Source organism: Talpa europaea (assembly GCF_964194135.1).
Source record: "Talpa europaea genome assembly, chromosome: 13".
In the NCBI taxonomy this organism is placed as follows: domain Eukaryota; kingdom Metazoa; phylum Chordata; class Mammalia; order Eulipotyphla; family Talpidae; genus Talpa; species Talpa europaea.
The window spans coordinates 54211456-54225687 of record NC_140080.1 but is presented as its reverse complement, the minus strand read 5'-3'; the positions used below and the strand labels follow the sequence as shown (position 1 = coordinate 54225687).

General features: G+C 34.9%; 1 protein-coding gene across 1 annotated transcript in view; it reads right to left on the bottom strand.

The window, feature by feature from the left end:
- Positions 1-14232, bottom strand: part of L3MBTL4 (L3MBTL histone methyl-lysine binding protein 4) — a gene marked incomplete at both ends in the record, with an annotated part of 345501 nt that overhangs the window by 151119 nt on the left and 180150 nt on the right. The gene's annotated exons all lie outside the window — the stretch shown is intronic.

The following is a 14232-nucleotide window of genomic DNA, read 5'->3' as shown; positions in this document are numbered from 1 at the left end:
TATCCAGTAAGGCTGGCAGTTTTGGTTACAATAGTATCCTTTCCTTCAAAAGCCTATTTTCCATGGCTGATCTCTGGGGTGGCATTTAGCCAGACTAGCTGAATTTTTACCAGTCACTAACAATATTAATTATACGAAGTCACAGAAGAAGGAAGAGAGAGTTATGGTTTCTTTTACCACCAGCTGCTAACTTGATTTTTCAGAAATATGATAGCGAGGGCTACTTGCTGAAATCCTGAGCACTTAGATCTGAGAACAAGATTTGGAACCATTTGGAGCTACTGTCAAAATGAACCATGATTTGCTCAAAGTGAAGGGCATGAAAACAGCTGGGCAAATGCAGATGGCATACAAACACTATGCTCAGGCCCAGGGATTTTCCTTCTACCCAAGACATAACATCAGCTTGCTGCTTAACAAAACATGGCTCTTAGTTCTTTTTTAAAATATGTTTTTCTTGTTTGTGAATTACCAGCAAAGAATTCTTAGATAAATGAGTGGGTGACTGGAATGACAGAAAGAGACCAGGTGTCAGGTTTGTGTGCCTGTGGATCACTGTTCAGGAAATACTCAAAGTAGTTGTACATGCTATTTTATTCTTCCTAAATTTTATCATGTTTTACAATCTAGTTTAAATAGCACAGAAACTGGCCAAATATCATTTGACAGACTCCATGCTTCCTTCACGTGTGTGGGAGGTGTATGTGTCCCAGGCTTAGTTCCAGGATAAAACCACGTTTTTTCATTAAATAGAAATTATACTAGAAGGAATTTAAGGTCAGCTTTCATTATGCTGATAACTCTCTCTGATAGAGACCTATCATCTCTTCGAAGGAAAAGTCATTTCCCAACCCCATCCCAAGTCTAAAGGAAGCAAAAGCAGAAACAGCTGGGTAATGTCTCCAAAGCATAGGCTGAAAAGCCACGCCCTAATGCAGAGAAATGGAAACAGTTTCCCGTGTTCTGTTTGTTCACTTTTAATCTATGATTGAAACATGCAAAGCAGATCAAATCTAAAATAAGAGCCATGGATTGTGAAGCCCCAAAGAGGGCTTAAAATAACATGCTGACCCTCACTAGCTGGGAAACTCAGGCCTTGGAAAGGATGGAATTTGGCCAGTGCTGCTGAGCTGGTCAGGAGACCCAGCGTGGCGTTACTATCCTATATGTCAGATGATATCTAGGTCTACCGAGTGCCAAGGGTCAACTGGTACAAACCTGTAATGTTGGAAAGGACTGCTACTTTACTAGCAAGGTAATAATCAACTTTATTTTTTAATTGAAGTAGAAGCCACACACACACTGCACAGATGATAATTTGTTTTCATGAACTGACCACACTCTCGTCACAAGTATCAGATTAAAGAATGTATAAAAGGAACTCTCCTATACTGCTGGTGGGGGTGCAAACTGGTCCAACCACTATGGAAAGCTGTGTGGAGATTCCTCAACCTGCTAAAGATACAGCTTCCATATGATCCAGCAATTCCACTCCTAGGTATTTACCCAAAGGGCACAGAAACATTAATTCCAAAGGGCACCTGCACCCCTATGTTTATAGCAGCACTATCTACAATAGCTAAGCTATGGAAACAACCCAAATGCCCAAAAATAGATGACTGGCTCAAGAAGACATATATTCCATATACACAACGGAATATTACTCAGCAGTCAAAAAAGATAAACTCATGCTATTTGCAGCAACATGGATGGAGCTGGAAGGGATTATGCTCAGCAAAAGAAAAAGAAAAATACCGGATGGTCTTACTCAGCAGGAATTTAGAAAACCTAAATAAGGGACCAAGAAAAAGACTAATTATAATGAAATAAAAATCAAAATCAACAAACAACTATGAACCAGAGACACACTATGGGGGGGAGGGCTGGGAGGGGAGAAGGAATTAAGGTCCAAATAAGGGGGGTGGGAATTGTATGGGGAATATAACCAAGATGAAAATGCATACATTGTGCAAAAATGATGTAAAAATATATAAAATAAAATACAATAAAAAAGTATTACCCCAGAAGCTCCTTCAGCCCCCCTCTTCCACTCACTCCCCTCAAAGGCACCCACAATCCTAAATATTTATATAGTAGATAAATTTTGCCTATTTTTAAACTTAAAATAATGGAATTATTCAGTGTTTACTATCTGTGTTTGCCTTTTTTCAATCCATGCTACATTTGTGAGACTCATCCATACATGTAGAGATAGAATCTGCTCATTCTCATTGTTGTAGAGCATTCACCAAGTTAATTAGCCACAATTTGTCTATTTGCTAATGGACATTTGGATAGACTGAGGTTGGGGCCATTATAAGTGGTGCTAATATGAATGTTCGGGTATGTGTCTTTTAGAGATTGTATTCCTGCATTTTTGTTGGGCATATATAACTAGGAATGGAATTGCCATATCTTTTGAAATTAATTTTGATATTTGCTACAAAATTGATGCTTAAAACCTTTTATAAAACACCTCTAAGATAAAATTCCAATTATTACATGCAGAATTATCTGTTCCGCATTCATACTTGAAGCTTCTGCAGCAAGTATTATTATAACAGGTCAGTATCATTGTGATTGTGTCTACTTTAGCAACCAGCATGAAAATTTGCAGATACATGGCACCACGTTATTTACTTTGGGTTATTGCTCTGAATACTTAATATAATTCTGAACCATCCTTATCTGCCCCACTGTTATCACTGAAGGAATCTGGCAAAATCAGTAATAACAGCTAGCTCTCATACATAGGCAGTATACCTCTTCCATCTGGCTTTACATAATGTCAGTAAAATGAATATTAAATCTGACATATGTAGGTACTGAATTACAGTAACAGAAATTGGAGTATGATGCTGTACTCATTATATCACAAAAATGAGAATAACTGAGACAAAGGGATAATTAAAATCATCATACCTAGATTAGTATTTTCATAACTACAGCTTTATGTCACATTTTTATTTATAAATTTCTTATTGATATTTCATGTTTTACAAGAATTGCTTTAACACCTCTACATACCAAAGTGGAGGAAGAGCTTATATTTTTTATGTTCCAAAACAAATTATAACAATTACAACTGCTTTTAAGAGTTTCTCTGTCTCCCCTTCCCACCCCGTCTGTATTTTAGAGCTTAGAATAAAAAACAGTATACGCTGAAAGGAATCCTAAGGATCATTATGTATTTCCTTTTCCTCAAATGAGAAAACTTCCCTTAGTAGTCTCCTTATCAATTGAGCATACAAATACAGTAGTTTGCATGTAGTTTAATATCAATTTCCCTTTCTGACCTTAAATCCTACTAATCTACAAGTGAGGAATATATAATAATTTCAACTTCCTCTACAGTTCCACATGTGTTTCTGGAATAGGAGAATGAGTTAAAGACATTCATTTTAAAATCAGCTGTTAGCTGTGCCTTGCTGACAAGACAATTTGTCTAAAGCACATTATTTTTCATAAAATGGGGATAATAATAGTTACATCATAGTGCTTCTCTGTATATTAAATAAAATAGTACTCTAGATGGATAAATGACATACAAACTTAACATTACGATTGCTACTACTGTGTTGAATAATACATTCTCCAAAGAAAACCATCAATGTTCAAATTTCGTATCAAACAGTTTATCCTATTCTCTGCACTGCAAGTAACTTGCAAGTAAGCTGAACTATAGACATTGTCCTCATTCACAAAAGCCAGACTAGCTCTGGTTACATTATCTCCTTTTATTTTAGCCATCACCTTTAATAAAGGTTTTAATGTAAAAACCAAGAAAACAGAATCTCCAAAGAATGATATGTTAATTTATCTACAAGAAAGAAACTGTAAAGAGGAACAAACTTTCCAGGCTTAAGGATATTATTTCTTGGGAAATAATAATCCATTTTAACTCACATTACAGAGTCCCCTGCATTTAAATTAGCTAGGACAAATTCTTCAACAATTTGAGTTATGCCAAAAACAGCACACCGGATTAATTATGGAAAAAAATACGTATTATCTGAACCAGGTTGATAATGGAAGAATCATAAATCTTGATTCTTTGATGTAGCTATAACAAAATGGTTATTCCCCCCTATGGAAAGCTATGTAAAGGTTCCTCAAACTATTAAAAATGGAGCTACCACCTGACCCAGCAATTCCACTCCTAGCAATCTACCCAAAGAACACAGAAACATTAATTGAAAGGATACCTACATCCCTATGTTTACTGCAGCACTATTTATAATAGGTAAGATATGGAAACAACCCAATGCCCTAAAATAGATGACTGGATCAAGAAGATGTGGTATATATACACAATGGAATATTACTCAGCAATTGCAAAAGATAAAGTCATGACATTCACAGCAACATGGATAGAACTGGAAGGGATTATGCTCAATGAAATAAGCGAGAAAGAAAAATATTGTGAAAGAAAAATATTGAATGGTTTCACTTACAGGAAGAATACAGGGGAACCAAATAAGGGCCAGGAAAAAATAATAAATAAAAAAAAACAAAATTAACAGGCAACTATAAATCAGAGACATTCTGCAAGGGAGGGGAGGAAGAGGGATCAAAACAGGGACGTGAAGAGCACAAGGGACTATGGTGATTGTGCAAGGGTCAGTTGGTGGTGGGAATTCTAGGGGGAATACACCTAAGAGAAAAAAGCATATGTTGTACAAAAAAAAACAATGATGTAAAATATAAACAAACAAACAAACAAATAAATAAATGGTTATTCCAGCCCAGTTCTTTTTGCTGGCAATATCTTTGCAGTTATGGACCTTAGTACAGATCCTGGACTCAAGATATTTATACTTTAAACAGGGAAATCCACATGAATTACCTTCATTTGAAACAAGTTCTGTCTAGGCAGTATGTGTAGATCATAGAGAAATATGTTAATAGCATTTTTAGAGTAAGCAAAATATTGTACATATTGTAACTAAAAAGAAAATGAGAAATCACTTAGCCTAAAGATGACGGAATTTACCTTTTGTTCAATTATAAGGAATGACCTTAAAATACTTGTAATTAAGGGCTAAGCCCACTCTAAACTGCTTTTATTCTAAAAAAAAAAAAAGGGAGAAATGATACTTTCTATTGAAGGGATATTTATGTGTTAGGATCTGCAAGGATCTGAAAAATCTTCCATAATACCCCCAGTAAAGCAAATTCTCTTATGGTAGTAAGTGGTGACAGGATGGTAAAAATCAAGGCCAAGAAAGCTTGCAAGGAGGTGTAATATAATCACTACAAGGAAAAATCTCAGTGGAGGCACAAAAGATCAAACTAGAAATTTAAAACATATATTCAAGCAATTTCTCAGTACTCAGTGGGGAAGGGTAAAGAGCTGAAAATGATGAGAAAAAAGATGAGAAACATGAGGGCCAGATGCAGAGGATCCAATGTTATTTAACAGACATTTCAGAGAAAAGAATACAGATAAAATACAAACAAAACCCAAAAAATTACTTGGAGAAAAATAAATGATTTGATATAAAGGAGGACTTTGTCCTCAAAGTTGTGAGAAAACTGCATCTAGACATAAGTAGGGGGATTTTAAATTTGGCGATTATATGTAAAGATACAAAGTCATTCTATAGGTAACCTTAATAAAAGGAGGACAGGCTACCTTTGAAGGGCCATCAGGCAAGCCGACCTTAGATTTTGTAACAGCACAGTAAAAACTAAAAGGTGGTATGAGTAACATCCACAGAACTCTAAAGGAAAATGACTTGACTAAAACAATGCTCATAGATGAAATGTATTTTCTGATATTCAAAGATTTTAAATATTCAGGTACCATAGATAAATTAAACTTTGAAGAGAACTGTGCCAGAAGAATGAATAAAATCAAGAAGGGGGAAGTAGTCACTGAAAAGGACTGAGGTTACCACTGCAAAGAGGAAAATATATAGAAATAATGGTACCTGATTGTTTAAAATATAATTTTAAATGTTTGCCTACTTTTTTTTTCTTTTCAAGAGTTGATTTCTACTGCATGAAAAATGGAAAGAAAAAAAGGTTTATACAACTTCAGATTCTATTAATACAGGGGGTATGTCCAATTAGGGAGAAGGAAATGCATTTAGCATCTCAAGTTTCACAAAAAGAAAGTCGAAGATTAATGTTCTAATGACTTTGATAATTAATGTAGGCTTAGTAATGCACCAAAAAAAACTTTAGAACAATCATTAGAATAATAAAAATCATTCATTCTAAACTAGAAGTTATCAAGAAAATGTTCTCAAAAAGGGAGAGAGGGAGGTCCCTCCAGAAAACCTCCCCTATTCCCCCACCACTATCTCTCTCTCTCTCTCTCTCTCTCTCACACACACACACACACACACACACAACTCCACAAAATATTTAACGCATAAGACAATTTGTAGAACAATTATAATAATAACTGCAAATAGGTCAAACTCTATTATCAATAGGAAAAACATCCAGATGGGATAAAAGACTTCTAGATGGGATTTTATATTTAAGACATTTACATGCTTTTCACAAAAAGTATACCTAAATAAAATTACATGAAAGTCTAAAAGTAATACAATAAGCAAAGTTGTTCTGAATACTCAAAAACAAAAAAGAATTCTGTCTGGCATTATTAATATGAGACAATGCAGAAGTCTAGGAAAAATAAGGATGAAGAGTCATTTCTAACTAACAGAATCCAGAACACAAAGACAAAATGCTCATGAAAATTATGCACCGAGCAATGTCTGATTCATGCATCTCAGAAATGTTTGAAGAAACTATTTGATGTTTTATTGAAAAACAAGTGACAAAAATCTGTACATTCTGTCTGGTCTTACTTAAAGGGATTTCAAATGACCAGATATCATCATTTTTGCCTTCTGTTAGTCACTATAAATTATTCTCATATAGAAATAAACCTAAGTCACATCTGTTTTCATCATACTAAGCTTACAGTTTCTACAACCTTGATAATTCACGTAATTTGGAATTTTGTATTTAATAAAATCCTTTTAATGTATCAGTAGCTTTGGAAAGCAATGCTCCATTAATCGTTATAAAACTAGGCATCCCACGTGTTATCTTGTTCCTTAAAGGAAAAAAAAAATCAGTGAATTTACACATAATTTTTCCCAGTTCAGTAAAATCAGATATATACATTAACCTTCAAGAATTTTATAATAACAGATAGAAGTGATTTAAAGACCCATGGCTGATCTTTTGTTACTTTACCCATGTTTTTACTAAATTGGGCAATTAATCATGTCATTTTGAGAATTAAAAGTGTTGTCTAAAGTCAAATACCCCTTTTCCTTTTATTTATTAAAGTAAAAATGCATCTGAAAGTTTATTTTTAAAATTCTACCCAGCTCAATTTGACTATCTGGTAGCAATAAGTCAAAGAAAATGACAGACCAAGTGACAAAGGAATCTGATAAATGTGAACACATGTCACAAAGATACTTCCTCGACATGATAAAAGTTTTAACTGAAGATGACAACAGATTAATAATTACTATGCATATAAAATCAAAACCATGCCTTTGAGAATTCTTTTGAACACATCATTGCAATCAGCCATCGTAAGTTCATAAAATTTGCAAAGCCGAAGTAAACAAAAAGTCATTTTACAAATTATTTTCTATGTACATCAGGAAAAAGGTGGCACTGTGATAAGTTAGAACACATACAGAGAGTTAGGAATAAAATCATATACTAGTTAAATTATTAGTTGGGCTGTAAACAAAGTTTTAAAAAATGAGTTAGAGAAAACGAAAATGTAATTGATCCCTTGACAAAAAGTTGATTCCTTGATAATAAATTCTTTCTCACCACTAAAAAAAATATACATGAATAAAAAGATACAAATGCATAAAGACAAAGCATAAGAGAAAAAAATGAATATAGGGGAACCAAATAAGGGATTAGGAAAAAAATAATAAATAAAAAAACAAAATTAAGAGGCAACTATAAATCAGAGACATTCTGAAGGGGAAGGGAAGGGAGAAGATTCAAAACAGGGGAAGGAAGAGCACAAGGGACTATGGTGATGGTGCACAGGTGAATTGGTGGTGGGAATTTTACAGGGACTTACACCTGAGAGGAGAAATCAAACATTGTACAAAAGCAAACAATGATGTAAAATATATGTAAGTAAATAAATTTTAGAAAAATAAATGTATGTATAAAAAATGAATGCAAATAAGAGAACTCAATGCATTTTGAAGATGGAAACTGGGTAAGCTGAAACTTAAGAGTGTGCAGACCAGATGCTCCCCCCTCCAAAAAAAAAAAAAGAAAAAGAAACACACCAAAAATATTTGGAAGCATCCTCTCTGCTGGAAAGAACTCAGAAGGAGATACAATACTGGCAACAGTGGCCAGCTCAGTATTAGAGGAGCCCCCATTTGTCCAGTGCACAGGAAGAGGTGTTACCTGCTGACAGGTTCCAAGTAAACAAAGGCACATCTCAGCTTTCTGGTTCTCGCTCTCAAAAGTGAACATAGGGAAAGACTTCCCGATTCTGAGAAATGTCTTTCATAAGACAGGAAAGAAGCCAGCCAATTTAACCAAAAATTATCAATACATTAAGTACCTTGGAAAAAAGCCAATGCAGGAAGTAGGAACCAACCAGTCTCAGGCATTGTCAGAGTTAAGACACACATTCCATCAAATAAGAAAGATACAATAAAAACAAATCAGTATTAAGTATATTGTTTCAGAAGCTGAAAAAAATCACATTACAATTAACTTCAGCTGTAAGACCGGAGGAAAAAGTTGAGGTAATATCCCAGAGATTAGAGCACACAGAAGTGAGGGTATTACTCAAAAACAAAAACAAAAACAAAACAAAAAAAAATGTTGGAACATTTTCCAGAAAGGAAAGAAGTGAATTTCCTAATTGAACCAATGAATGAAATTGTTGCACTTCAGAACACAGGGATAAAGGTAAAGTGCTAAAAATGTCCATAGCTGAGATTCTTGCAAGGGTGGGGGTGTGGAGGGAAATGAAAAAACAATCCTTTTGAAGTACTGAAATTTGAAAGACAGCAGACTTCTGGTACATTTAAAGTAAATGAAACTGTCAATTGTTCATTTAAAAATAAAGTATGAAGACTAGACAGTTTATTAGATAATCAAAGTGAGGATTCAAACCTGGGAAACAGCCCCAACAGACCTCACTCTGTGAGAGATAATCCACCAAATACAAGTCCGAATCTATATAGTCTATATAACCAAAAACAGTGAGTCATTGGTCCCAGGAAAACAACTATTAATTAGAAAGTATTTCCAATTCTAAACTATCCTGATTCAAAAATCCAATTCCCTCCTCTCCAAAGAGATTCAAGGGCTGGGTGCCTACTGTTTTTAAATTTTTTGGTATTTGTTTATATAGACCTCTAGTATAAAATCAATTTTACTTTTAATCCATGTGGTGTAGCATAGTCGATTAGTCTCTTCTTATCTGTACTCTGAAAAGACTGACTGACAGCTTCAGGCAAAGTAGATCTCTGCATACCAGGTGGGGCCTGTGAAGGTGGCTTGTTAGTTTGCCTGCCAGACCAGGGGTAGGGTTCCCTGAAAATTTTCCATTATGTTTATACAATATCTTCACTATTTTTTAAAAGATTTATTTATTTATTTATACAAGCACTGGGTACAGTCAGAAGTGTGGGAAGGTGAGAGAATTCACCAGAGCCAGAGCAGGGAACAGAACAGCTAGACTGACGAAATGCACTGCTGAGGGGAGGAGCGGGCGCGGCAGGAGGTCTGTCGCACCATGTGGGACCCTCGCTGGTGGTAGGGGATCAAACCGGCGCTGCAGAGGCTGCAGGCAGCTTCGTAGCCCAGCGCTGTGCCACCAGGGGAGGCCCAATATCCTCACTATTTTAAAGAAAAAAAATTCAACTGGAATTTTACCCACAAGTAAACCACTCTGGTTGAGGAGAGATAAAACATATTTTAGATATAAGGGAATAAAATACTTATCTCAAATCCTATCCCAAAAGAACTGGGAGAAAATAGATGAGGACTGGGGCCTGATAGAGGGGAGACAAGGAGAATTCCAGGAGGGAGGTTACATCTAGGAAGCTATCTATTCAGTCGTCCTGCAGAGAAACCCACTTAGATCGAAGAGTCAGGAATCAGGTTGGGAGAGCACTCTCTGTGGGGATGTGTTGAGGTAACAGACACCTCTAACAGACACCTGGCTTGTCAACTGCAGGTAAGATCTTTAGAGGCAAAGGCTATTACTAAGCAAAAGGAGTCTAATCCACCTAGTCAGAGACCAGATCTGTAGAGGAGGGTAGGGGCAAGGGACTGTGTTCCTAGGTCACACTAAGACGAGGTCACCAGAAGTATTAGCTCAAAACCCACCCTTGAGTCAGGAGAACTATGGAGGAAATGTTCACCTTAAACAGAAAAGACTACTTCTAAGATTGACAGGAGAGAGACTATCAAATAAAGAGGCCAAAGGAATTCCCACCTGCCTCAGTTAACAGGAGTACCAATGATTTAAAAGAAACCTTTACAATTGAAGTCAGAGCATTAGAAGGAAAATCCTAAGAGATGTGCCTCTTCATTCCTTCAATGAGGAAGCCCTCATTCTCAGAACACTGCATGAACCCCCCCAAGACTGTTTCTCAGCTATATTTGTACATGTTTATGGGAACATTATTGTTTTATCACAAAAAGAAACTCTTGGATTCTCTCACCCATTTATTGTTTTTTTCTGTGTTTGTCATTCATTTCAGCCTTTAGTTTGACATTTCTTTCCTTTTTCTAAACATTTTTACAATTTTTATACATTTTTGAGTTGAAGTCTATTTTCATTCCTTCTTATTGTATTGGGTATAAATTTACCTCTGAACACACATAAAAGTAATATAACAAATGTTTATAGCTTTAATGTCCTCAATGTACTAATTCTAGCTGTTTTGAGATTCAAGCTTGAGTTTTCATTTGACTGTGTGTTTGCTTAAGTCATATTTATGGATGTTTCTGTATATATTCTAAATGACTTCCCCCCCGCCCCGCAACAATTTCTTGTTTTATTGCATTTGATCAGAGAGAATGGGTATGAACTGTGTTGGTTTTCAGAATTTATAGTATTTGTGGTTTAATAATTGAATTCTGAAACATGCTTTTAAGTAGTTTATTCTGTTTTTAGTTTGGCATATACCTTTCAGTCAATCTCCCTTTATTTAATCATTTAATCATGTTATTCAGAGTGTGTGTATTGATACTTTTGCCCTACTAGTTAATCTATCATAGACTGAAATAGGTAAGTTAAAGTTTTCTAGTATTCTGTTTTTCATTATATTTCCTGAAATTAGTTTTTCAATAATATGATATTGTTTAATCTCATTGTAGAATTTAACTGTTTTCATTGCAAAGAATACACATTAACAGATGGAAAAACAGAAGCTAAGATATATGATGTAATTTGACCATATTTTCACAGTGAGTACTAGATCTGGACTCAGACCAATCTGAAACCTTGAACATTAATACACACACACACACACAAACACACATACACACAGAGTAACAAATATGAAAAGAAGAAAATGCCTGAAATAATACTCATCATTATTTTTAAGCTGGCAAAAATGAATCCAAAGAAATCATGATGGCAGCTAGGTGTGCTTTAAGTTTCCATGAAGAAAACCCAAAAGCCTTTTGGATTTATCTGACATCTTCACTGCTGAGTAGCAGATGCAACCTTTCTATGTGTCTTCTTTACTTGTGACACTAGCAATGTGTGTCCCGCATCCCACATAAGGGCATCAAGCAAGAGTCCTTCCATTGTAAGTGCCTGGCTCTCTGTGTAGAAAATATAATTATTAGTTCCTAAATGAGTTACATTTGTGTGTTTTATAATACAGAATTTGATCAAGTCTCTGGAATCTGTGCTCTACTCATTTAGAAAAAAGGAACTTGATGTCTAATCCTGGAACCTGGCTTAAAAGTAAGCTTACACTGTTGTAGTCCCAATATTGTCATCTTTAAATATTTCTCTTAACAAATACACCTACTTCGCTTTATTCACTATGTAAATTAATTCAAATAAAATGTAAATTGTGTGATAATTGTGTGCCAAACATCCTATTTTCATACAGATAAGAACTGGTGCAATTTCTTTCACACAGTGGTTTATGCAGATTTTACATGAACTCCAAACAGCTTGGGATATTATTGTTAACCCCTTGACTATTTTAATATGGAAACTAAAATAAACCTGCCTAAAATCCATCTAGAAAGGACTACCTGATCTCTTAAAGTGATACAGTATTTTCAAACATCTTTAGTGATAGCCTGATGTCACCATTTTTCTTGTCAGCTGTACGAAAAAAGATGCTAACAACTTAATTTAACAAGATTGTTTAGTTCCTTTCAAAACACCAAAGTTTCAATATCAGAAACAGAAATTCTGACATGGAATGGTAAAAAAAATATTCACTACTTGTAAGTACTCCACTGCCTGAGAATATTTTCTAGAAAAGCAGCTGAAATAGCTACATTCCTTAAAGCACAGCTCTACACTTCCAAGTGTCCCTGAAGGCTTTAGAAGCAGAAGTCAATCAAGTTGCTTTATATAGACCTAGTGAAAATGGAGAAAGTCTCTGATAGTCTTCATTTTCATTTGCCTAAGAAAATTCTGGAGACTGTAAAAAGCACCTTGCAGAATAAGATTCTTTGATAACTTGAGAAACTCAACCTACAGATGGTTTTAAAAGTACATCTATGATTCTGAGAGAAAGCAGCAACGCTTTAAAATTCTCCTCTCTTGCTTACTGGTTCAGTAACATATACAAAACAAGTTGTAAGACAATGATCGTGATGTGTTAAGTTTCTAATATTAAGTATAGGTTTGTGCATACAGTGCTTTCAACAGATACTATCAAAGATACATACTACAGAATTGTATTTTTCATCCTTCAGAAATATGTAAAATTTGACTACAATAATAAAAATAATATAAAAACAACCTAGAGATATGATATCAAAACAACTTTGGTCCAGTTAAGTACAAGAAAATTTAAAGATGTCCTAAAGTTATACACATAAAATTACATTAGTAAACTAATTAATGTGGTAAATGACATTCACCTAGAGTTAATTAAAAACAGAACTGGTGGTTTAGAAAGAAAGAAAGGTATTAATTGAAAATGAATATATTTAGTCAATGAGTAAACCTAGCAATAAAGTCTAAACTTGATAAAGACAGACCTATCACCAAAATAATTAAAGCAAGAGGGAGATGTAGCCAGTGCCTACTAGAACTTATATTACCTGTGACCTCCACCCTTCAATAACTGCTTTACCATCAATACTAACTCCACCAAGATGTTTGTTTGAATACAAAGTAGTGTTAAATAAAATCTATCTGCTTTTATTTTCATAGATAAATGAGAATTTATCTATATGAAGGACTACATGCCTTGAAGTTCTACATAAAAATATAACTTAAAGAAACATCCAGTTGTGTTTTTCAATTCTAGAGAGACACTAACTACAGGTACTCATTGCTTATTATTTTTCTCTTCTGAGACAATATACTAATTAAACTTTTGATGACTATTCATTTACTTACATGAATCCTGCTCTGTTGTAACTAGATCTAGGACAGGAAGAGTCATGACCCAGTCACCAAGGTGACTCCCTCAGCAGCCCTAGGTGGTTCAGTGTTTTGTGTTTTGTCATTCTCTAAAATTTCCCATGATTCTCACTACCACATGTGTTCAGTATTTTTCCCCTAAGTTTCACAGAATAATTTTCTTTAAACGCGTCTTTATTTTTATAGTCTCTGGTAAAGACTACTTGGTAGAGAAAATTATGTCAAATAATCTATTCTCAGTTTTGTTCATAAGAAGATATCAAAATAAGAACAACAGCTAGCTCCCATTTGTGCCATATTTGAGGAGAAAATTTCAGGAAAGAAGCTGGTGGAACAAACTGAAGCGGGCCCATTATGACTTTGTTCATGCAAGGTTTTCAGAATCCATGTAGAAAAAGATGAATAAGGTACATGAAGAACAGTTTGGGAGGTGTGTCAGCTATGAAAAAGTGCAGGAGACTTTGAGTAAGCACTGCAGCTATCATAAAGAGCCGTAAGAAGAGATACTTGTTTACTTTAGCCTTAGTGCCACAGGAGGGTAAATGCCAGAGCATTCTTTTTTTTTTAATTTTATTTTTATATTCCCCATACAATTGCAGCCCCCTTATTTTGACCCCAATCCCTCC